This window comes from Macaca mulatta, chromosome 13 (genome assembly GCF_049350105.2).
Source record: "Macaca mulatta isolate MMU2019108-1 chromosome 13, T2T-MMU8v2.0, whole genome shotgun sequence".
Classification (NCBI taxonomy): Eukaryota; Metazoa; Chordata; class Mammalia; order Primates; family Cercopithecidae; genus Macaca; species Macaca mulatta.
This window is the reverse complement of record NC_133418.1, coordinates 32,702,892-32,728,456: the sequence shown is the minus strand read 5'-3', so window position 1 is coordinate 32,728,456 and position 25,565 is coordinate 32,702,892.

The window sequence follows — 25,565 nt, the reverse complement described above, 5'->3', positions numbered from 1 at the left end:
TATTTCCTTTGGCCCTATAGTCTTCAAAGGGATCCGAAATATCTGTTCTCAGATTCCACAGCAATAAGGTAGCAAAGAGATCCACGAAATACAGATGTAACTCTGTGAGTGGAAGTTACATATCACAGCGCAGTTTCTCAGAAAGCTTCTTTCCAGATTTCATCTCAGGATATTTCCTTTTTCACCAAAGCCCTCTATGGCGTTCCAAATATGACTTTGCCAATTCCACAAGAACTGTCTTAGCGAAAGGCTTCTTGAGGGGAAAGCTGTAACTCTGTGAGATTATTTCACAGAACACAAAGAAGTTTCTCAGAAAGCTTCTTTCTCTTTGTTATTGGAGGATATTTCCTTTGGCCCTATAGTCTTCAAAGGGATGCGAAATATCTGTTCTCAGATTCCACAGAAATAATGCTAGCAAAGAGATCCACGAAATACAGATGTAACTCTGTGAGATGAATTAAAAGAACACTAAGCAGTTTCTCATAAAGCTTCTTTCCGGATTTCATCTGAGGATATTTCCTTTTGGCCACAGCCCTCTATGGGCTTCCAAATATCACTTTGCCAATTCCACAAGAACTGTCTTAGCGAAAGGCTTCTTGAGGGGAAAGCTGTAACTCTGTGACATGATTTCACAGAACACAAAGAAGTTTCTCAGAAAGCTTCTTTCTCTTTGTTATCGGAGGATATTTCCTTTGGCCCTATAGTCTTCAAAGGGATCCGAAATATCTGTTCTCAGATTCCACAGAAATAAGGCTAGCAAAGAGATCCACGAAATAGAGATGTAATTCTGTGAGATCAATTAACAGAACACTAAGCAGTTTCTCAGAAAGCTTCTTTCCAGATTTCATCGGAGGATATTTCCTTTTTCACCATAGCCCTCTATGGCCTTCCAAATATCACTTTGACAATTCCACAAGAACTGTCTTAGTGAAAGGCTTCTTGAGGGGAAAGCTGTAACTCTGTGAGATGATTTCACAGAACACAAAGAAGTTTCTCAGAAAGCTTCTTTCTCTTTGTTATCGGAGGATATTTCTTTGGCCCTATAGTCTTCTAAGGGTTCCGAAATATCTGTTCTCAGATTCCACAGAAATAAGGCTAGCAAAGAGATCCACGAAATACAGATGTAACTCTGTGAGTGGAAGTCACATATAACAAAGCAGTTTCTCAGAAATCTTCTTTCCAGATTTCATATGAGGATATTTCCTTTTTCACCATAGCCCTCTACGGCGTTCCAAATATCACTTTGCCAATTCCAGAAGAACTGTCTTAGCGAAAGGCTTCTTGATGGGAAAGCTGTAACTCTGTGAGATGATTTCACAGAACACAAAGCAGTTTCTCAGAAAGCTTCTTTCTCTTTGTTATCGGAGGATATTTCCTTTGGCCCTATAGTCTTCAAAGGGATCCGAAATATCTGTTCTCAGATTCCACAGAAATAAGGCTAGCAAAGAGTACCACGAAATACAGATGTAACTCTGTGAAATGAATTAACAGAACAATAAGCAGTTTCTCAGAAAGCATCTTTCCAGATTTCATCTGAGGATATTTCCTTTTTCGCCATAGCCTTCCATGGCGTTCCAAATATCACTTTGCCAATTCCACAAGAATTGTCTTAGTGAAAGGCTCCTTAAGGGGAAAGCTGTAACTCTGTGAGATGATTTCACAGAACACAAAGAAGTTTCTCAGAAAGCTTCTTTCTCTTTGTTATCGGAGGATATTTCCTTTGGCTCTATAGTCTTCAAAGGGATGGGAAATATCTGTTCTCATATTCCACAGAAATAAGGCTAGCAAAGAGATCCACGAAATACAGATGTAACTCTGTGAGATGAATTAACGTAACACAAAGCAGTTTCTGAGAAAGCTTCTTTCCAGATTTCATCTGAGGATATTTCCTTTTTCACCATAGCCCTCTATGGCGTTCCAAATATCACTTTGCCAATTCCACAAGAACTGTCTTAGCGAACGGCTTCTTGAGGGGAAAGCTGTAACTCTGTGAGATGATTTCACAGAACACAAAGAAGTTTCTCAGAAAGCTTCTTTCTCTTTGTTATCGGAGGATATTTCCTTTGGCCCTATAGTCTTCAATGGGATCCGAAATATCTGTTCTCAGATTCCACAGAAATAAGGCTAGCAAAGAGATCCACGAAATACAGATGTAACTCTGTGAGATGAATTAACAGAACACTAAGCAGTTTCTCAGAAAGCTTCTTTCCAGATTTCATCTGAGGATATTTCCTTTTTCACCATAGCCCTCTATGGCCTTCCAAATATCACTTTGCCAATTGCACAAGATCTGTCTTAGTGAAAGGCTTCTTGAGGGGAAAGCTGTAACTCTGTGAGATGATTTCACAGAACACAAAGAAGTTTCTCAGAAAGCTTCTTTCTCTTTGTTATCGGAGGATATTTCCTTTGGCCCTATAGTCTTCAAAGGGATCCGAAATATCTGTTCTCAGATTCCACAGAAATAAGGCTGGCAAACAGATCCACGAAATACAGATGTAACTCTGTGAGTGGAAGTCACATATAACAGAGCAGTTTCTCAGAAAGCTTCTTTCCAGATTTCATATGAGGATATTTCCTTTTTCACCATAGCCCTCTAGGGCGTTCCAAATATCACTTTGCCAATTCCACAAGAACTGTCTTAGCGAAAGGCTTCTTGAGGGGAAAGCTGTAACTCTGTGAGATGATTTCACAGAACACAAAGAAGTTTCTCAGAAAGCTTCTTTCCCTTTGTTATCGGAGGATATTTCCTTTGGCCCTATAGTCTTCAAAGGGATCCGAAATATCTGTTCTCAGATTCCACAGAAATAAGGCTAGCAAACAGATCCACGTAATACAGATGTAAGTCTGTGAGTGGAAGTCACATATAACAGAGCAGTTTCTCAGAAAGCTTCTTTCCATATTTCATCTGAGGATATTTCCTTTTTCACCATAGCCCTCTATGGCATTCCATATATCACTTTGCCAATTCCACAAGAACTGTCTTAGCGAAAGGCTTCTTGAGGGGAAAGCTGTAACTCTGTGAGATGATTTCACAGAACACAAAGAAGTTTCTCAGAAAGCTTCTTTCTCTTTGTTATCGGAGGATATTTCCTTTGGCTCTGTAGTCTTCAAAGGGATGGGAAATATGTGTTCTCAGATTCCACAGAAATAAGGCTATCAAAGAGATCCACGAAATACAGATGTAATTCTGTGAGATGAATTAACAGAACACTAAGCAGTTTCTCAGAAAGCTTCTTTCCAGATTTCATCTGAGGATATTTCCTTTTTCACCATAGCCCTCTATGGGCTTCCAAATATCACTTTGCCAATTCCACAAGAACTGTCTTAGCGAACGGCTTCTTGAGGGGAAAGCTGTAACTCTGTGAGATGATTTCACAGAACACAAAGAAGTTTCTCAGAAAGCTTCTTTCTCTTTGTTATCGGAGGATATTTCCTTTGGCCCTATAGTCTTCAAAGGGATCCGAAATATCTGTTCTCAGATTCCACAGAAATTAGGCTAGCAAAGAGATCCACGAAATACAGATGTAACTCTGTGAGATGAATTAACAGAACTCTAAGCAGTTTCTCAGAAAGCTTCTTTCCAGATTTCATCTGAGGATATTTCCTTTTTCACCATAGCCCTGTATGGGCTTCCAAATATCACTGTGGCAATTCCACAAGAACTGTCTTAGCGAAAGGCTTCTTGAGGGGAAAGCTGTAACTCTGTGAGATGATTTCACAGAACACAAAGAAGTTTCTCAGAAAGCTTCTTTCTCTTTGTTATCGGAGGATATTTCCTTTGGCCCTATACTCTTCAATGGGATCCGAAATATCTGTTCTCAGATTCCACAGAAATAAGGCTAGCAAAGAGATCCGCAAAATACAGATGTAACTCTGTGAGATGAATTAACAGAACACTAAGCAGTTTCTCAGAAAGATTCTTTCCAGTTTTCATCTGAGGATATTTCCTTTTTCACCATAGCCCTCTACGGCGTTCCAAATATCACTTTGCCAATTCCACAAGAACTGTCTTAGCGAAAGGCTTCTTGAGGGGAAAGCTGTAACTCTGTGAGATGATTTCACAGAACACAAAGAAGTTTCTCAGAAAGCTTCTTTCTCTTTGTTATCGGAGGATATTTCCTTTGGCCCTATAGTTTTCAAAGGGATCCGAAATATCTGTTCTCAGATTCCACAGAAATTAGGCTAGCAAAGAGATCCACGAAATACAGATGTAACTCTGTGAGATGAATTAACAGAACACTAAGCAGTTTCTCAGAAAGCTTCTTTCCAGATTTCATCTGAGAATATTTCCTTTTTCACCATAGCCCTCTATGGGCTTCCAAATATCACTTTGCCATTTACACAAGAGCTGTCTTAGTGAAAGGCTTCTTGAGGGGAAAGCTGTAACTCTATGAGATGATTTCATAGAACACAAAGAAGTTTCTCAGAAAGCTTCTTTCTCTTTGTTATCGGAGGATATTTCCTTTGGCCCTATAGTCTTCAAAGGGATCAGAAATATCTGTTCTCAGATTCCACAGAAATAAGGCTAGCAAAGAGATCTGCGAAATAGAGGTGTAACTCTGTGAGTGGAAGTCACATATCACAGAGCAGTTTCTCAGAAAGCTTCTTTCCAGATTTCTTCTGAGGATATATCCTTTTTCACCATAGCCCTCTATGGCGTTCCAAATGTCACTTTGCCAATTCCACAAGAACTGTCTTAGAGAAAGGCTTCTTGAGGGGAAAGATGTAACTCTGTGAGATGATTTCACAGAACACAAAGAAGTTTCTCAGAAAGCTTCTTTCTCTTTGTTATCGGAGGATATTTCCTTAGGCCCTATAGTCTTCAAAGGGATCCGAAATATCTGTTCTCAGATTCCACAGAAATAAGGCTAGCAAAGAGATCCACGAAATACAGATGTAACTCTGTGAGATGAATTAACAGAACACTAAGCAGTGTCTCAGAGAGCTTCTTTCCAGATTTCATCTGAGGATATTTCCTTTTTCACTATAGCCCTCTATGGGATTCCAAATATCACTTTGACAATTCCACAAGAACTGTCTTAGCGAAAGGCTTCTTGAGAGGAAAGTTGTAACTCTGTGAGATGATTTCACAGAACACAAAGAAGTTTCTCAGAAAGCTTCTTTCTCTTTGTTATCGGAGGATATTTCCTTTGGCCCTATAGTCTTCAAAGGGATCCGAAATATCTGTTCTCAGATTCCACAGAAATAAGGCTAGCAAAGAGATCCACGAGATACAGATGTAACTCTGGGATTGGAAGTCACATATCACAGAGCAGTTTCTCAGAAAGCGTCTTTCCAAATTTCATCTGAGGATATTTCCTTTTTCACCATAGCCCTCTATGGCGTTCCAAATATCACTTTGCCAATTCCACAAAAAATGTCTTAGCGAAAGGCTTCTTGAGGGGAAAGCTGTAACTCTGTGAGATGATTTCACAGAACACAAAGAAGTTTCTCAGAAAGCTTCTTTCTCTTTGTTAAAGGAGGATATTTCCTTTGGCCCTATAGTCTTCAAAGGGATCCGAAATATCTGTTCTCAGATTCCACAGAAATAAGGCTAGCAAAGAGATCCACGAAATGCAGATGTAACTCTGTGAGTGGAAGTCACATATAACAGAGCAGTTTCTCAGAAAGCTTCTTTCCAGATTTCATCTGAGGATATTTCCTTTTTCACCATAGCCCTCTACGGCGTTCCAAATATGACTTTGCCAATTCCACAAGAACTGTCTTAGCGAAAGGCTTCTTGAGGGGAAAGCTGTAACTTTGTGAGATGATTTCACAGAACACAAAGAAGTTTCTCAGAAAGCTTCTTTCTCTTTGTTATCGGAGGATATTTCCTTTGGTCCTATAGTCTTCAAAGGGATCCGAAATATCTGTTCTCAGATTCCACAGAAATAAGGCTAGCAAAGAGATCCACGAAATACAGATGTAACTCTGTGAGATGAATTAAAAGAACACTAAGCAGTTTCTCATAAAGCTTCTTTCCGGATTTCATCTCAGGATATTTCCTTTTGGCCACAGCCCTCTATGGGCTTCCAAATATCACTTTGCCAATTCCACAAGAACTGTCTTCGCGAAAGGCTTCTTGAGGGGAAAGCTGTAACTCTGTGAGATGATTTCACAGAACACAAAGAAGTTTCTCAGAAAGATTCTTTCTCTTTGTTATCTGAGGATATTTCCTTTGGCCCTATAATCTTCAAAGGGATACGAATTATCTGTTCTCAGATTCCACAGAAATAAGGCGAGGAAAGAGATCCACGAAATACAGATGTAATTCTGTGAGATGAATTAACAGAACACTAAGCAGTTTCTCAGAAAGCTTCTTTCCAGATTTCATCTGAGGATATTTCCTTTTTCACCATAGCCCTCTATGGCATTCCAAATATCACTTTGCCAATTCCACAAGAACTGTCTTACCGAAAGGCTTCTTGAGGGGAAAGCTGTAACTCTGTGAGATGATTTCACAGAACACAAAGAAGTTTCTCATAAAGCTTCTTTCTCTTTGTTATCGGAGGATATTTCCTTTGGCCCTATAGTCTTCAATGGGATCCGAAATATCTGTTCTCAGATTCCACAGAAATAAGGCTAGCAAAGAGATCCATGAAATAGAGATGTAATTCTGTGAGATGAATTAACAGAACACTAAGCAGTTTCTCAGAAAGCTTCTTTCCAGATTTCATCTGAGGATATTTCCTTTTTCACCATAGCCCTCTATGGCTTTCCAAATATCACTTTGCCAATTCCACAAGAACTGTCTTAGTGAAAGACTTCTTGAAGGGAAAGCTGTGACTCTGTGAGATGATTTCACAGAACACAAAGAAGTTTCTCAGAAAGCTTCTTTCTCTTTGTTATCGGAGGATATTTCCTTTGGCCCTATAGTCTTCAAAGGGATCCGAAATATCTGTTCTCAGATTCCACAGATATAAGGTAGCAAAGAGATCCACGAAATACAGATGTAACTCTGTGAGTGGAAGTTACATATCACAGCGCAGTTTCTCAGAAATCTTCTTTCCAGATTTCATCTGAGGATATTTCCTTTTTCACCAAAGCCCTCTATGGCGTTCCAAATATGACTTTGCCAATTCCACAAGAACTGTCTTAGCGAAAGGCTTCTTGAGGGGAAAGCTGTAACTCTGTGAGATTATTTCACAGAACACAAAGAAGTTTCTCAGAAAGCTTCTTTCTCTTTGTTATCGGAGGATATTTCCTTTGGCCCTATAGTCTTCAAAGGGATGCGAAATATCTGTTCTCAGATTCCACAGAAATAATGCTAGCAAAGAGATCCACGAAATACAGATGTAACTCTGTGAGATGAATTAAAAGAACACTAAGCAGTTTCTCATAAAGCTTCTTTCCGGATTTCATCTGAGGATATTTCCTTTTGGCCACAGCCATCTATGGGCTTCCAAATATCACTTTGCCAATTCCACAAGAACTGTCTTAGCGAAAGGCTTCTTGAGGGGAAAGCTGTAACTCTGTGAGATGATTTCACAGAACACAAAGAAGTTTCTCAGAAAGCTTCTTTCTCTTTGTTATCGGAGGATATTTCCTTTGGCCCTATAGTCTTCAAAGGGATCAGAAATATCTGTTCTCAGATTCCACAGAAATAAGGCTAGCAAAGAGATCCACGAAATAGAGATGTAATTCTGTGAGATGAATTAACAGAACACTAAGCAGTTTCTCAGAAAGCTTCTTTCCAGATTTCATCTGAGGATATTTCCTTTTTCACCATAGCCCTCTATGGCCTTCCAAATATCACTTTGACAATTCCACAAGAACTGTCTTAGTGAAAGGCTTCTTGAGGGGAAAGCTGTAACTCTGTGAGATGATTTCACAGAACACAAAGAAGTTTCTCAGAAAGCTTCTTTCTCTTTGTTATCGGAGGATATTTCCTTTGGCCCTATAGTCTTCAGAGGGTTCCGAAATATCTGTTGTCAGATTGCACAGAAATAAGGCTAGCAAAGAGATCCACGAAATACAGATGTAACTCTGTGAGTGGAAGTCACATATAACGGAGCAGTTTCTCAGAAAGCTTCTTTCCAGATTTCATATGAGGATATTTCCTTTTTCACCATAGCCGTCTACGGCGTTCCAAATATCACTTTGCCAATTCCAGAAGAACTGTCTTAGAGAAAGGCTTCTTGAGGGGAAAGTTGTAACTCTGTGAGATGATTTCACAGAACACAAAGAAGTTTCTCAGAAAGCTTCTTTCTCTTTGTTATTTTAGGATATTTCCTTTGGCCCAATAGTCTTCAAAGGGATCCGAAATATCTGTTCTCAGATTCCACAGAAATAAGGCTGGCAAAGAGATCCACGAGATACAGATGTAACTCTGGGAATGGAAGTCACATATCACAGAGCAGTTTCTCAGAAAGCTTTCCAGATTTCATCTGAGGATATTTCCTTTTTCACCATAGCCCTCTAGGGCGTTCCAAATATCACTTTGCCAATTCCACAAAAAATGTCTTAGCGAAAGGCTTCTTGAGGGGAAAGCTGTAACTCTCTGAGATGATTTCACAGAACACAAAGAAGTTTCTCAGAAAGCTTCTTTCTCTTTGTTATCGGAGGATATTTCCTTTGGCCCTATAGTCTTGAAAGGGATCCGAAATATCTGTTCTCAGATTCCCCAGAAATAAGGCTAGCAAAGAGATCCACGAAATACAGATGTAACTCTGTGAGATGAATTAACAGAACACTAAGCAGTTTCTCAGAAAGCTTCTTTCCAGATTTCATCTGAGGATATTTCCTTTTTCACCATAGCCCTCTATGGCCTTCCAAATATCACTTTGCCAATTCCACCAGAACTGTTTTAGCGAAAGGCTTCTTGAGGGGAAAGCTGTAACTCTGTGAGATGATTTCACAGAACACAAAGAAGTTTCTCAGAAAGCTTCTGTCTCTTTGTTATCGGAGGATATTTCCTTTGGCTCTATAGTCTTCAAAGGGATGGGAAATATCTGTTCTCAGATTCCACAGAAATAAGGCTAGCAAAGAGATCCACGAAATACAGATGTAACTCTGTGAGATGAATTAACATAACACTAAGCAGTTTCTGAGAAAGCTTCTTCCCAGATTTCATCTGAGGATATTTCATTTTTCACCATAGCCCTCTATGGGCTTCCAAATATCACTTTGCCAATTCCACAAGAACTGTCTTAGCGAAAGGCTTCTTGTGGGGAAAGCTGTACCTCTGAGATGATTTCACAGAACACAAAGAAGTTTCTCAGAAAGCTTGTTTCTCTTTGTTATCGGAGGATATTTCCTTTGGCCCTATAGTCTTCAAAGGGATCCGAAATATCTGTTCTCAGATTCCACAGAAATAAGGCTAGCAAAGAGATCCACGAAATACAGATGTAACTCTGTGAGTGGAAGTCACATATCACAGAGCAGTTTCTCAGAAAGCTTCTTTCAAGATTTCATCTGAGGATATTTCCTTTTTCACCATAGCCCTCTAAGGCTTTCCAAATATCATTTGCCAATTCCACAAGAACTGTCTTAGCGAAAGACTTCTTGAAGGGAAAGCTGTGACTCTGTGAGATGATTTCACAGAACACAAAGAAGTTTCTCAGAAAGCTTCTTTCTCTTTGTTATCGGAGGATATTTCCTTTGGCCCTATAGTCTTCAAAGGGATCCGAAATATCTGTTCTCAGATTCCACAGAAATAAGGCTAGCAAAGAGATCCACGAAATACAGATGTAACTCTGTGAGATGAATTAACAGAACACTAAGCAGTTTCTCAGAAAGCTTCTTTCCAGATTTCATCTGAGGATATTTCCTTTTTCACCATAGCCCTCTATGGCATTCCAAATATCACTTTGCCAATTCCACCAGAACTGTTTTAGCGAAAGGCTTCTTGAGGGGAAAGCTGTAACTCTGTGAGATGATTTCACAGAACACAAAGAAGTTTCTCAGAAAGCTTCTTTCTCTTTGTTATCGGAGGATATTTCCTTTGGCCCTATAGTCTTCAAAGGGATGGGAAATATCTGTTCTCAGATTCCACAGAAATTAGGCTAGCAAAGAGATCCACGAAATACAGATGTAACTCTGTGAGATGAATTAACAGAACACTAAGCAGTTTCTCAGAAAGCTTCTTTCCAGATTTCATCTGAGGATATTTCCTTTTTCACCATAGCCCTCTATGGCCTTCCAAATATCACTTTGCCAATTCCACAAGAACTGTCTGAGCGAAAGGCTCCTTGAGGGGAAAGCTGTAACTCTGTGAGATGATTTCACAGAACACAAAGAAGTTTCTCAGAAAGCTTCTGTCTCTTTGTTATCGGAGGATATTTCCTTTGGCTCTATAGTCTTCAAAGGGATGGGAAATATCTGTTCTCAGATTCCACAGAAATAAGGCTAGCAAAGAGATCCACGAAATACAGATGTAACTCTGTGAGATGAATTAACATAACACTAAGCAGTTTCTGAGAAAGCTTCTTCCCAGATTTCATCTGAGGATATTTCATTTTTCACCATAGCACTCTATGGGCTTCCAAATATCACTTTGCCAATTCCACAAGAACTGTCTTAGCGAAAGGCTTCTTGTGGGGAAAGCTGTACCTCTGAGATGATTTCACAGAACACAAAGAAGTTTCTCAGAAAGCTTGTTTCTCTTTGTTATCGGAGGATATTTCCTTTGGCCCTATAGTCTTCAAAGGGATCCGAAATATCTGTTCTCAGATTCCACAGAAATAAGGCTAGCAAAGAGATCCACGAAATACAGATGTGACTCTGTGAGTGGAAGTCACATATAACAGAGCAGTTTCTCAGAAAGCTTCTTTCAAGATTTCATCTGAGGATATTTCCTTTTTCACCATAGCCCTCTAAGGCTTTCCAAATATCATTTGCCAATTCCACAAGAACTGTCTTAGCGAAAGACTTCTTGAAGGGAAAGCTGTGACTCTGTGAGATGATTTCACAGAACACAAAGAAGTTTCTCAGAAAGCTTCTTTCTCTTTGTTATCGGAGGATATTTCCTTTGGCCCTATAGTCTTCAAAGGGATCCGAAATATCTGTTCTCAGATTCCACAGAAATAAGGTAGCAAAGAGATCCACGAAATACAGATGTAACTCTGTGAGATGAATTAACAGAACACTAAGCAGTTTCTCAGAAAGCTTCTTTCCAGATTTCATCTGAGGATATTTCCTTTTTCACCATAGCCCTCTAAGGCATTCCGAATATCACTTTGCGAATTCCACAAGAACTGTCTTAGCGAAAGGCTTCTTGAGGGCAAAGCTGTAACTCTGTGAGATGATTTCACAGAACACAAAGAAGTTTCTCAGAAAGCTTCTTTCTCTTTGTTATCGGAGGATATTTCCTTTGGCCCTATTGTCTTCAAAAGGGATCCGAAATATCTGTTCTCAGATTCCACAGAAATAAGGCTAGCAAAGAGATCCACGAAATACAGATGTAACTCTGTGAGATGAATTAACAGAACACTAAGCAGTTTCTCAGAAAGCTTCTTTCCAGATTTCATCTGAGGATATTTCCTTTTTCACCATAGCCCTCTATGGGATTCCAAATATCACTTTGCCAATTCCACAAGAACTGTCTTAGCGAAAAGGTTCTTGAGGGGAAAGTTGTAACTCTGTGAGATGATTTCACAGAACACAAAGAAGTTTCTCAGAAAGCTTCTTTCTCTTTGTTATCGGAGGATATTTCCTTTGGCCCTATAGTCTTCAAAGGGATCCGAAATATCTGTTCTCAGATTCCACAGAAATAAGGCTAGCAAAGAGATCCATGAGATACAGATGTAACTCTGGGAGTGGAAGTCACATATCACAGAGCAGTTTCTCAGAAAGCTTCTTTCCAGATTTCATCTGAGGATATTTCCTTTTTCACCATAGCCCTCTATGGCGTTCCAAATATCACTTTGCCAATTCCACAAAAACTGTCTTAGCGAAAGGCTTCTAGAGGGGAAACCTGTAACTCTGTGAGATGATTTCACAGAACACGAAGAAGTTTCTCAGAAAGCTTCTTTCTCTTTGTTTTCGGAGGATATTTCCTTTGGCCCTATAGTCTTCAAAGGGATCCGAAATATCTGTTCTCAGATTCCACAGAAATAAGGCTAGCAAAGAGATCCACGAAATACAGATGTAACTCTGTGAGATGAATTAACAGAACACTAAGCAGTTTCTCAGAAAGCTTCTTTCCAGATTTCATCTGAGGATATTTCCTTTTTCACCTTAGCCCTCTATGGCATTCCAAATATCACTTTGCCAATTCCACAAGAACTGTCTTAGCGAAAGGCTTCTTGAGGGGAAAGCTGTAACTCTGTGAGATGATTTCACAGAACACAAAGAAGTTTCTCAGAAAGCTTCTTTCTCTTTGTTATCGGAGGATATTTCCTTTGGCCCTTTAGTCTTCAAACGGATGCGAAATATCTGTTCTCAGATTCCACAGAAATTAGGCTAGCAAAGAGATCCACGAAATACAGATGTAACTCTGTGAGATGAATTAACAGAACACTAAGCAGTTTCTCAGAAAGCTTCTTTCCAGATTTCATCTGAGGATATTTCCTTTTTCACCATAGCCCTCTATGGCGTTCCAATTATCACTTTGCCAATTCCACAAGAACTGTCTTAGCGAAAGGCTTCCTGAGGGGAAAGCTGTAACTCTGTGAGATGATTTCATAGAACACAAAGAAGTTTCTCAGAAAGCTTCTTTCTCTTTGTTATCGGAGGATATTTCCTTTGGCCCTATAGTCTTCAAAGGGATCCGAAATATCTGTTCTCAGATTCCACAGAAATAAGGCTAGCAAAGAGATCCATCAGATACAGATGTAACTCTGGGAGTGGAAGTCACATATCCCAGAGCAGTTTCTCAGAAAGCTTCTTTCCACATTTCATCTGAGGATATTTACTTTTTCACCATAGCCATCTATGGCATTCCAAATATCACTTTACCAATTCCACAAGAATTGTCTTAGCGAAAGCCTTCTTGAGGGGAATGCTGTAACTCTGTGAGATGATTTCACAGAACACAAAGAAGTTTCTCAGAAAGCTTCTTTCTCTTTGTTATCGGAGGATATTTCCATTGGCCCTATAGTCTTCAAAGGGATCCGAAATATCTGTTCTCAGATTCCACAGAAATAAGGCTAGCAAAGAGATCCACGAAATACAGATGTAACTCTGGGAGATGAATTAACAGAACACTAAGCAGTTTCTCAGAAAGCTTCTTTCCAGATTTCATCTGAGGATATTTCCTTTGTCACCATAGCCCTCTATGGGCTTCCAAATATCACTTTGCCAATTCCACAAGAACTGTCTTAGCGAAAGGCTTCTTGAGGTTAAAGCTGTAACTCTGTGAGATGATTTCACAGAATACAAAGAAGTTTCTCAGAAAGCTTCTTTCTCTTTGTTATCGGAGGATATTTCCTTTGGCCCTATAGTCTTCAAAGGGATCCGAAATATCTGTTCTCAGATTCCACAGAAATAAGGCTAGCAAAGAGATCCACGAGATACAGATGTAACTCTGGGAGTGGAAATCATATATCACAGAGCAGTTTCTCAGAAAGCTTCTTTCCAGATTTCATCTGAGGATATTTCCTTTTTCACCATAGCCCTCTATGGCGTTCCAAATATCACTTTGCCAATTCCACAAAAACTGTCTTAGCGAAAGGCTTCTTGAGGGGAATGCTGTAACTCTGTGAGATGATTTCACAGAACACAAAGAAGTTTCTCAGAAAGCTTCTTTCTCTTTGTTATCAGAGGATATTTCCTTTGGCCCTATAGTCTTCAAAGGGATTCGAAATATCTGTTCTCAGATTCCACAGAAATAAGGCTAGCAAAGAGATCCAAGAAATACAGATGTAACTCTGTGAGATGAATTAACAAAACACTAAGCAGTTTCTCAGAAAGCTTCTTTCCAGATTTCATCTGAGGATATTTCCTTTTTCACCATAGCCCTCTATGGCATTCCAAATATCACTTTGCCAATTCCACAAGAACTGTCTTAGCGAAAGGTTTCTTGAGGGCAAAGCTGTAACTCTGTGAGATGATTTCACAGAACACAAAGAAGTTTCTCAGAAACCTTCTTTCTCTTTGTTATCGGAGGATATTTCCTTTGGCCCTATAGGCTTCAATGGGATCCGAAATATCTGTTCTCAGATTCCACAGAAATAAGGCTAGCAAAGAGATCCACGAAATACAGATGTAACTCTGTGAGATGAATTAACAGAACTCTAAGCAGTTTCTCAGAAAGCTTCTTTCCAGATTTCATCTGAGGATATCTCCTTTTTCACCATAGGCCTCTACGGCGTTCCAAATATCACTTTGCCAATTCCACAAGAACTGTCTTAGCGAAAGGCTTCTTGAGGGGAAAGCTGTAACTCTGTGAGATGATTTCACAGAACACAAAGAATTTTCTCAGAAAGCTTCTTTCTCTTTGTTATCGGAGGATATTTCCTTTGGCCCTATAGACTTCAATGGGATCCGAAATATCTGTTCTCAGATTCCACAGAAATAAGGCTAGCAAAGAGATCCACGAAATACAGATATAACTCTGTGAGATGAATTAACAGAACACTAAGCAGTTTCTCAGAAAGCTTCTTTCCAGATTTCATCTGAGGATATTTCCTTTTTCACCATAGCCCTCTATGGCCACCCAAATATCACTTTGCCAATTCCTCAAGAACTGTCTTAGTGAAAGGCTTCTTGAGGGGAAAGCTGTAACTCTGTGAGATGATTTCACAGAACACAAAGAAGTTTCTCAGAAAGCTTCTTTCTCTTTGTTATCGGAGGATATTTCCTTTGGCCCTATAGTCTTCTAAGGGATGGGAAATATCTGTTCTCAGATTCCACAGAAATTAGGCTAGCAAAGAGATCCACGAAATACAGATGTAACTCTGTGAGATGAATTAACAGAACACTAAGCAGTTTCTGAGAAAGCTTCTTTCCAGATTTCATCTGAGGATATTTCCTTTTTCACCATAGCCCTCTATGGGCTTCCAAATATCACTTTGCCAATTCCACAAGAACTGTCTTAGCGAAAGTCTTCTTGAGGGGAAAGCTGTAACTCTGTGAGATGATTTCATAGAACACAAAGAAGTTTCTCAGAAAGCTTCTTTCTCTTTGTTATCGGAGGATATTTCCTTTGTCCCTATAGTCTTCAAAGGGATCCGAAATATCTGTTCTCAGATTCCACAGAAATAAGGCTAGCAAAGATATCCACGAAATACAGATGTAACTCTGTGAGATGAATTAACAGAACACTAAGCAGTTTCTCAGAAAGCTTCTTTCCAGATTTCATCTGAGGATATTTCCTTTTTCACCATAGCCCTCTACGGCATTCCAAATATCACTTTGCCAATTCCACAAGAACTGTCTTAGCGAAAGGCTTCTTGAGGGCAAAGCTGTAACTCTGTGTGATGATTTCACAGAACACAAAGAAGTTTCTCAGAAAGCTTCTTTCTCTTTGTTATCGGAGGATATTTCCTTTGTCCCTATAGTCTTCAAAGGGATCCGAAATATCTGTTCTCAGATTCCACAGAAATAAGGCTAGCAAAGAGATCCACGAAATACAGATGTAACTCTGTGAGATGAATTAACAGAACACTAAGCAGTTTCTCAGAAAGCTTCTTTTCAGATTTCATCTGAGGATATTTCCTTTTTCACCATAGGCCTCTACGGCGTTCCAAATATCACTTTGCCAATTCCACAAGAACTGTCTTAGCGAAAGGCTTCTTGAGGGAAAGCTGTAACTCTGTGAGATGATTTCACAGAACACAAAGAAGTTTCTCAGAAAGCTTCTTTCTCTTTGTTATCGGAGGATAATTCCTTTGGCCCTAGAGTCTTCAAAGGGATCCGAAATATCTGTTCTCAGATTCCACAGAAATAAGGCTAGCAAAGAGATCCACGAAATACAGATGTAACTCTGTGAGATGAATTAACAGAACTCTAAGCAGTTTCTCAGAAAGCTTCTTTCCAGATTTCATCTGAGGATATTTCCTTTTTCACCATAGCCCTCTATGGCGACCCAAATATCACTTTGCCAATTCCTCAAGAACTGTCTTAGTGAAAGGCTTCTTGAGGGGAAAGCTGTAACTCTGTGAGATGATTTCACAGAACACAAAGAAGTTTCTCAGAAAGCTTCTTTCTCTTTGTTATCGGAGGATATTTCCTTTGGCCCTATAGTCTTCTAAGGGATGGGAAATATCTGTTCTCAGATTCCACAGAAATTAGGCTAGCAAAGAGATCCACGAAATACAGATGTAACTCTGTGAGATGAATTAACAGAACACTAAGCAGTTTCTGAGAAAGCTTCTTTCCAGATTTCATCTGAGGATATTTCCTTTTTCACCATAGCCCTCTATGGGCTTCCAAATATCACTTTGCCAATTCCACAAGAACTGTCTTAGCGAAAGTCTTCTTGAGGGGAAAGCTGTAACTCTGTGAGATGATTTCATAGAGCACAAAGAAGTTTCTCAGAAAGCTTCTTTCTCTTTGTTATCGGAGGATATTTCCTTTGGCCCTATAGTCTTCAAAGGGATCCGAAATATCTGTTCTCAGATTCCACAGAAATAAGGCTAGCAAAGAGATCCACGAAATACAGATGTAACTCTGTGAGATGAATTAACAGAACACTAAGCAGTTTCTCAGAAAGCTTCTTTTCAGATTTCATCTGAGGATATTTCCTTTTTCACCATAGGCCTCTACGGCGTTCCAAATATCACTTTGCCAATTCCACAAGAACTGTCTTAGCGAAAGGCTTCTTGAGGGAAAGCTGTAACTCTGTGAGATGATTTCACAGAACACAAAGAAGTTTCTCCGAAAGCTTCTTTCTCTTTGTTATCGGAGGATATTTCCTTTGGCTCTATAGTCTTCAAAGGGATGGGAAATATCTGTTCTCAGATTCCACAGAAATAAGGCTAGCAAAGAGATCCACGAAATACAGATGTAACTCTGTGAGATGAATTAACATAACACTAAGCAGTTTCTGAGAAAGATTCTTTCCAGATTTCATCTGAGGATATTTCCTTTTTCATCATAGCCCTCTATGGGCTTACAAATATCACTTTGCCAATTCCACAAGAACTGTCTTAGCGAAAGGCTTCTTGAGGGGAAAGCTGTAAGTCTGTGAGATGATTTCATAGAACACGAAGAAGTTTCTCAGAAAGCTTCTTTCTCTTTGTTATCGGAGGATATTTCCTTTGGCCCTATAGTCTTCAAAGGGATCCGAAATATCTGTTCTCAGATTCCACAGAAATAAGGCTAGCAAAGAGATCCACGATATAAAGATGTAACTCTGTGAGAAAAATTAACAGAAGACAAAGCAGTTTCTCAGAAAGCTTCTTTCCAGATTTCATCTGAGGATATTTCCTTTTTCACCATAGCCCTCTATGGCATTCCAAATATCACTTTGCCAATTCCACAAGAACTGTCTTAGCGAAAGGCTTCTTGAGGGGAAAGCTGTAACTCTGTGAGATGATTTCACAGAACACAAAGAAGTTTCTCAGAAAGCTTCTTTCTCTTTGTTATCGGAGGATATTTCCTTTGGCCCTTTAGTCTTCAAACGGATGCGAAATATCTGTTCTCAGATTCCACAGAAATTAGGCTAGCAAAGAGATCCACGAAATACAGATGTAACTCTGTGAGATGAATTAACAGAACACTAAGCAGTTTCTCAGAAAGCTTCTTTCCAGATTTCATCTGAGGATATTTCCTTTTTCACCATAGCCCTCTATGGCGTTCCAATTATCACTTTGCCAATTCCACAAGAACTGTCTTAGCGAAAGGCTTCCTGAGGGGAAAGCTGTAACTCTGTGAGATGATTTCATAGAACACAAAGAAGTTTCTCAGAAAGCTTCTTTCTCTTTGTTATCGGAGGATATTTCCTTTGGCCCTATAGTCTTCAAAGGGATCCGAAATATCTGTTCTCAGATTCCACAGAAATAAGGCTAGCAAAGAGATCCATCAGATACAGATGTAACTCTGGGAGTGGAAGTCACATATCACAGAGCAGTTTCTCAGAAAGCTTCTTTCCACATTTCATCTGAGGATATTTACTTTTTCACCATAGCCATCTATGGCATTCCAAATATCACTTTGCCAATTCCACAAGAATTGTCTTAGCGAAAGCCTTCTTGAGGGGAATGCTGTAACTCTGTGAGATGATTTCACAGAACACAAAGAAGTTTCTCAGAAAGCTTCTTTCTCTTTGTTATCGGAGGATATTTCCATTGGCCCTATAGTCTTCAAAGGGATCCGAAATATCTGTTCTCAGATTCCACAGAAATAAGGCTAGCAAAGAGATCCACGAAATACAGATGTAACTCTGGGAGATGAATTAACAGAACACTAAGCAGTTTCTCAGAAAGCTTCTTTCCAGATTTCATCTGAGGATATTTCCTTTGTCACCATAGCCCTCTATGGGCTTCCAAATATCACTTTGCCAATTCCACAAGAACTGTCTTAGCGAAAGGCTTCTTGAGGTTAAAGCTGTAACTCTGTGAGATGATTTCACAGAATACAAAGAAGTTTCTCAGAAAGCTTCTTTCTCTTTGTTATCGGAGGATATTTCCTTTGGCCCTATAGTCTTCAAAGGGATCCGAAATATCTGTTCTCAGATTCCACAGAAATAAGGCTAGCAAAGAGATCCACGAGATACAGATGTAACTCTGGGAGTGGAAATCACATATCACAGAGCAGTTTCTCAGAAAGCTTCTTTCCAGATTTCATCTGAGGATATTTCCTTTTTCACCATAGCCCTCTATGGCGTTCCAAATATCACTTTGCCAATTCCACAAAAACTGTCTTAGCGAAAGGCTTCTTGAGGGGAATGCTGTAACTCTGTGAGATGATTTCACAGAACACAAAGAAGTTTCTCAGAAAGCTTCTTTCTCTTTGTTATCAGAGGATATTTCCTTTGGCCCTATAGTCTTCAAAGGGATTCGAAATATCTGTTCTCAGATTCCACAGAAATAAGGCTAGCAAAGAGATCCAAGAAATACAGATGTAACTCTGTGAGATGAATTAACAAAACACTAAGCAGTTTCTCAGAAAGCTTCCTTCCAGATTTCATCTGAGGATATTTCCTTTTTCACCATAGCCCTCTATGGCATTCCAAATATCACTTTGCCAATTCCACAAGAACTGTCTTAGCGAAAGGTTTCTTGAGGGCAAAGCTGTAACTCTGTGAGATGATTTCACAGAACACAAAGAAGTTTCTCAGAAACCTTCTTTCTCTTTGTTATCGGAGGATATTTCCTTTGGCCCTATAGGCTTCAATGGGATCCGAAATATCTGTTCTCAGATTCCACAGAAATAAGGCTAGCAAAGAGATCCACGAAATACAGATGTAACACTGTGAGATGAATTAACAGAACTCTAAGCAGTTTCTCAGAAAGCTTCTTTCCAGATTTCATCTGAGGATATCTCCTTTTTCACCATAGGCCTCTACGGCGTTCCAAATATCACTTTGCCAATTCCACAAGAACTGTCTTAGCGAAAGGCTTCTTGAGGGGAAAGCTGTAACTCTGTGAGATGATTTCACAGAACACAAAGAATTTTCTCAGAAAGCTTCTTTCTCTTTGTTATCGGAGGATATTTCCTTTGGCCCTATAGACTTCAATGGGATCCGAAATATCTGTTCTCAGATTCCACAGAAATAAGGCTAGCAAAGAGATCCACGAAATACAGATATAACTCTGTGAGATGAATTAACAGAACACTAAGCAGTTTCTCAGAAAGCTTCTTTCCAGATTTCATCTGAGGATATTTCCTTTTTCACCATAGCCCTCTACGGCATTCCAAATATCACTTTGCCAATTCCACAAGAACTGTCTTAGCGAAAGGCTTCTTGAGGGCAAAGCTGTAACTCTGTGTGATGATTTCACATAACACAAAGAAGTTTCTCAGAAAGCTTCTTTCTCTTTGTTATCGGAGGATATTTCCTTTGGCCCTATAGTCTTCAAAGGGATCCGAAATATCTGTTCTCAGATTCCACAGAAATAAGGCTAGCAAAGAGATCCACGAAATACAGATGTAACTCTGTGAGATGAATTAACAGAACACTAAGAAGTTTCTCAGAAAGCTTCTTTCCAGATTTCATCTGAGGATAATTCCTTTTTCACCATAGCCCTCTATGGCGTTACAAATATCACTTTGCCAATTCCACAAGAACTGTCTTAGCGAAAGGCTTCTTGAGGGGAAAGCTGTAACTCTGTGAGATGATTTCACAGAACACAAAGAAGTTTCTCAGAAAGCTTCTTTCTCTTTGTTATCGGAGGATAATTCCTTTGGCCCTAGAGTCTTCAAAGGGATCCGAAATATCTGTTCTCAGATTCCACAGAAATAAGGCTAGCAAAGAGATCCACGAAATACAGATGTAACTCTGTGAGATGAATTAACAGAACTCTAAGCAGTTTCTCAGAAAGCTTCTTTCCAGATTTCATCTGAGGATATTTCCTTTTTCACCATAGCCCTCTATGGCGACCCAAATATCACTTTGCCAATTCCTCAAGAACTGTCTTAGTGAAAGGCTTCTTGAGGGGAAAGCTGTAACTCTGTGAGATGATTTCACAGAACACAAAGAAGTTTCTCAGAAAGCTTCTTTCTCTTTGTTATCGGAGGATATTTCCTTTGGCCCTATAGTCTTCTAAGGGATGGGAAATATCTGTTCTCAGATTCCACAGAAATTAGGCTAGCAAAGAGATCCACGAAATACAGATGTAACTCTGTGAGATGAATTAACAGAACACTAAGCAGTTTCTGAGAAAGCTTCTTTCCAGATTTCATCTGAGGATATTTCCTTTTTCACCATAGCCCTCTATGGGCTTCCAAATATCACTTTGCCAATTCCACAAGAACTGTCTTAGCGAAAGTCTTCTTGAGGGGAAAGCTGTAACTCTGTGAGATGATTTCATAGAGCACAGAGAAGTTTCTCAGAAAGCTTCTTTCTCTTTGTTATCGGAGGATATTTCCTTTGGCCCTATAGTCTTCAAAGGGATCCGAAATATCTGTTCTCAGATTCCACAGAAATAAGGCTAGCAAAGAGATCCACGAAATACAGATGTAACTCTGTGAGATGAATTAACAGAACACTAAGCAGTTTCTCAGAAAGCGTCTTTTCAGATTTCATCTGAGGATATTTCCTTTTTCACCATAGGCCTCTACGGCGTTCCAAATATCACTTTGCCAATTCCACAAGAACTGTCTTAGCGAAAGGCTTCTTGAGGGAAAGCTGTAACTCTGTGAGATGATTTCACAGAACACAAAGAAGTTTCTCCGAAAGCTTCTTTCTCTTTGTTATCGGAGGATATTTCCTTTGGCTCTATAGTCTTCAAAGGGATGGGAAATATCTGTTCTCAGATTCCACAGAAATAAGGCTAGCAAAGAGATCCACGAAATACAGATGTAACTCTGTGAGATGAATTAACATAACACTAAGCAGTTTCTGAGAAAGATTCTTTCCAGATTTCATCTGAGGATATTTCCTTTTTCATCATAGCCCTCTATGGGCTTACAAATATCACTTTGCCAATTCCACAAGAACTGTCTTAGCGAAAGGCTTCTTGAGGGGAAAGCTGTAAGTCTGTGAGATGATTTCATAGAACACGAAGAAGTTTCTCAGAAAGCTTCTTTCTCTTTGTTATCGGAGGATATTTCCTTTGGCCCTATAGTCTTCAAAGGGATCCGAAATATCTGTTCTCAGATTCCACAGAAATAAGGCTAGCAAAGAGATCCACGATATACAGATGTAACTCTGTGAGAAAAATTAACAGAAGACAAAGCAGTTTCTCAGAAAGCTTCTTTCCAGATTTCATCTGAGGATATTTCCTTTTTCACCATAGCCCTCTATGGCATTCCATATATCACTTTGCCAATTCCACAAGTACTGTCTTAGCGAAAAGCTTCTTGAGGGCAAAGCTGTAACTCTGTGAGATGATTTCACAGAACACAAAGAAGTTTCTCAGAAAGCTTCTTTCTCTTTGTTATCGGAGGATATTTCCTTTGGCCCTATAGTCTTCAATGGGATCCGAAATATTTGTTCTCAGATTCCACAGAAATAAGGCTGGCAAAGAGATCCACGAAATACAGATGTAACTCTGTGAGATGAATTAACAGAACACTAAGCAGTTTCTCAGAAAGCTTCTTTCCAGATTTCATCTGAGGATATTTCCTTTTTCACCATAGGCCTCTACGGTGTTCCAAATATCACTTTGCCAATTCCACAAGAACTGTCTTAGGGAAAGGCTTCTTGAGGGGAAAGCTGTAACTCTGTGAGATGATTTCACAGAACACAAAGAAGTTTCTCAGAAAGCTTCTTTCTCTTTGTTATCGGAGGATATTTCCTTTGGCCCTATAGTCTTCAAAGGGATCCGAAATATCTGTTCTCAGATTCCACAGAAATAAGGCTAGCAAAGAGATCCACGAAATACAGATGTAACTCTGTGAGATGAATTAACAGAACACTAAGAAGTTTCTGAGAAAGCTTCTTTCCAGATTTCATCTGAGGATAATTCCTTTTTCAGCATAGCCCTCTATGGCGTTACAAATATCACTTTGCCAATTCCACAAGAACTGTCTTAGCGAAAGGCATCTTGAGGGGAAAGCTCTAACTCTGTGAGATGATTTCACAGAACACAAAGAAGTTTCTCAGAAAGCTTCTTTCTCTTTGTTATCGGAGGATATTTCCTTTGGCCCTATAGTCTTCAAAGGGATCCGAAATATCTGTTCTCAGATTCCACAGAAATAAGGCTAGCAAAGAGATCCACGAAATACAGATGTAACTCTGTGAGATGAATTAACAGAACACTAAGCAGTTTCTCGGAAAGCTTCTTTCCAGATTTCATCTGAGGATATTTCCTTTTTCAACATAGCCCTCTATGGCCTTCCAAATATCACTTTGCCAATTCCACAAGAACTGTCTTAGCGAAAGGCTTCTTGAGGGGAAAGCTGTAACTCTGTGAGATGAGTTCACAGAACACAAAGAAGTTTCTCAGAAAGCTTCTTTCTCTTTGTTATCGGAGGATATTTCCTTTGGCCCTATAGTCTTCAATGGGATCCGAAATATCTGTTCTCAGATTCCACAGAAATAAGGCTAGCAAAGAGATCCACGAAATACAGATGTAACTCTGTGAGATGAATTAACAGAACACTAAGCAGTTTCTCAGAAAGCTTCTTTCCAGATTTCATCTGAGGATATTTCCTTTTTCACCATAGCCCTCTATGGCGATCCAAATATCACTTTCCCAATTCCTCAAGAACTGTCTTAGTGAAAGGCTTCTAGAGGGGAAAGCTGTAACTCTGTGAGATGATTTCACAGAACACAAAGAAGTTTCTCAGAAAGCTTCTTTCTCTTTGTTATCGGAGGATATTTCCTTTGGCCCTATAGTCTTCAAAGGGATGGGAAATATCTGTTCTCAGATTCCACAGAAATTAGGCTAGCAAAGAGATCCACGAAATACAGATGTAACTCTGTGAGATGAATTAACAGAACACTAAGCAGTTTCTCAGAAAGCTTCTTTCCAGATTTCATCTGAGGATATTTCCTTTTTCACCATTGCCCTCTATGGGCTTCCAAATATCACTTTGCCAATTCCAGAAGAACTGTCTTAGCGAAAGGCTTCTTGAGGGGAAAGCTGTAACTCTGTGAGATGATTTCATAGAACACAAAGAAGTTTCTCAGAAAGCTTCTTTCTCTTTGTTATCGGAGGATATTTCCTTTGTCCCTATAGTCTTCAAAGGGATCCGAAATATCTGTTCTCAGATTCCACAGAAATAAGTCTAGCAAAGAGATCCACGAAATACAGATGTAACTCTGTGAGATGAATTAACAGAACACTAAGCAGTTTCTCAGAAAGCTTCTTTCCAGATTTCATCTGAGGATATTTCCTTTTTCAACATAGGCCTCTACGGCGTTCAAAATATCACTTTGCCAATTCCACAAGAACTGTCTTAGCGAAAGGCTTCTTGAGCGGAAAGCTGTGACTCTGTGAGATGATTTCACAGAACACAAAGAAGTTTCTCAGAAAGCTTCCTTCTCTTTGTTATCGGAGGATATTTCCTTTGGCCCTTTAGTCTTCAAACGGATGCGAAATATCTGTTCTCAGATTCCACAGAAATTAGGCTAGCAAAGAGATCCACGAAATACAGATGTAACTCTGTGAGATGAATTAACAGAACACTAAGCAGTTTCTCAGAAAGCTTCTTTCCAGATTTCATCTGAGGATATTTCCTTTTTCACCGTAGCCCTCTATGGCGATCCAAATATCACTTTGCCAATTCCTCAAGAACTGTCTTAGTGAAAGGCTTCTTGAGGGGAAAGCTATAACTCTGTGAGATGATTTCACAGAACACAAAGAAGTTTCTCAGAAAGCTTCTTTCTCTTTGTTATCGGAGGATATTTCCTTTGGCCCTATAGTCTTCTAAGGGATGGGAAATATCTGTTCTCAGATTCCACAGAAATTAGCCTAGCAAAGAGATCCACGAAATACAGATGTAACTCTGTGAGATGAATTAACAGAACACTAAGCAGTTTCTGAGAAAGCTTCTTTCCAGATTTCATCTGAGGATATTTCCTTTTTCACCATAGCCCTCTATGGGCTTCCAAATATCACTTTGCCAATTACACAAGAACTGTCTTAGCGAAAGGCTTCTTGAGGTTAAAGCTGTAACTCTGTGAGATGATTTCATAGAACACAAAGAAGTTTCTCAGAAAGCTTCTTTCTCTTTGTTATCGGAGGATATTTCCTTTGGCCCTATAGTCTTCAAAGGGATCCGAAATATCTGTTCTCAGATTCCACAGAAATAAGGCTAGCAAAGAGATCCACGAAATACAGATGTAACTCTGTGAGATGAATTAACAGAACACTAAGCAGTTTCTCAGAAAGCTTCTTTCCAGATTTCATCTGAGGATATTTCCTTTTTCACCATAGGCCTCTACGGCGCTCCAAATATCACTTTGCCAATTCCACAAGAACTGTCTTAGCGAAAGGCTTCTTGAGGGAAAGCTGTAACTCTGTGAGATGATTTCACAGAACACAAAGAAGTTTCTCCGAAAGCTTCTTTCTCTTTGTTATCGGAGGATATTTCCTTTGGCCCTATAGTCTTCAAAGGGATGGGAACTATCTGTTCTCAGATTCCACAGAAATAAGGCTAGCAAAGAGATCCATGAGATACAGATGTAACTCTGGGAGTTGAAGACACATATCACAGAGCAGTTTCTCAGAGAGCTTCTTTCCAGATTTCATCTGAGGATATTTCCTTTTTCACCATAGCCCTCTATTGCGTTACAAATATCACTTTGCCAATTCCACAAAAACTGTCTTAGCGAATGGCTTCTAGAGGGGAAACCAGTAACTCTGTGAGATGATTTCACAGAACACGAAGAAGTTTCTCAGAAAGCTTCTTTCTCTTTGTTATCGGAGGATATTTCCTTTGGCCCTATAGTCTTCAAACGGATGCGAAATATCTGTTCTCAGATTCCACAGAAATAAGGCTAGCAAAGAGATCCACGAAATACAGATGTAACTCTGTGAGATGAATTAACAGAACACTAAGCAGTTTCTCAGAAAGCTTCTTTCCAGATTTCATCTGAGGATATTTCCCTTTTTCACCGTAGCCCTCTATGG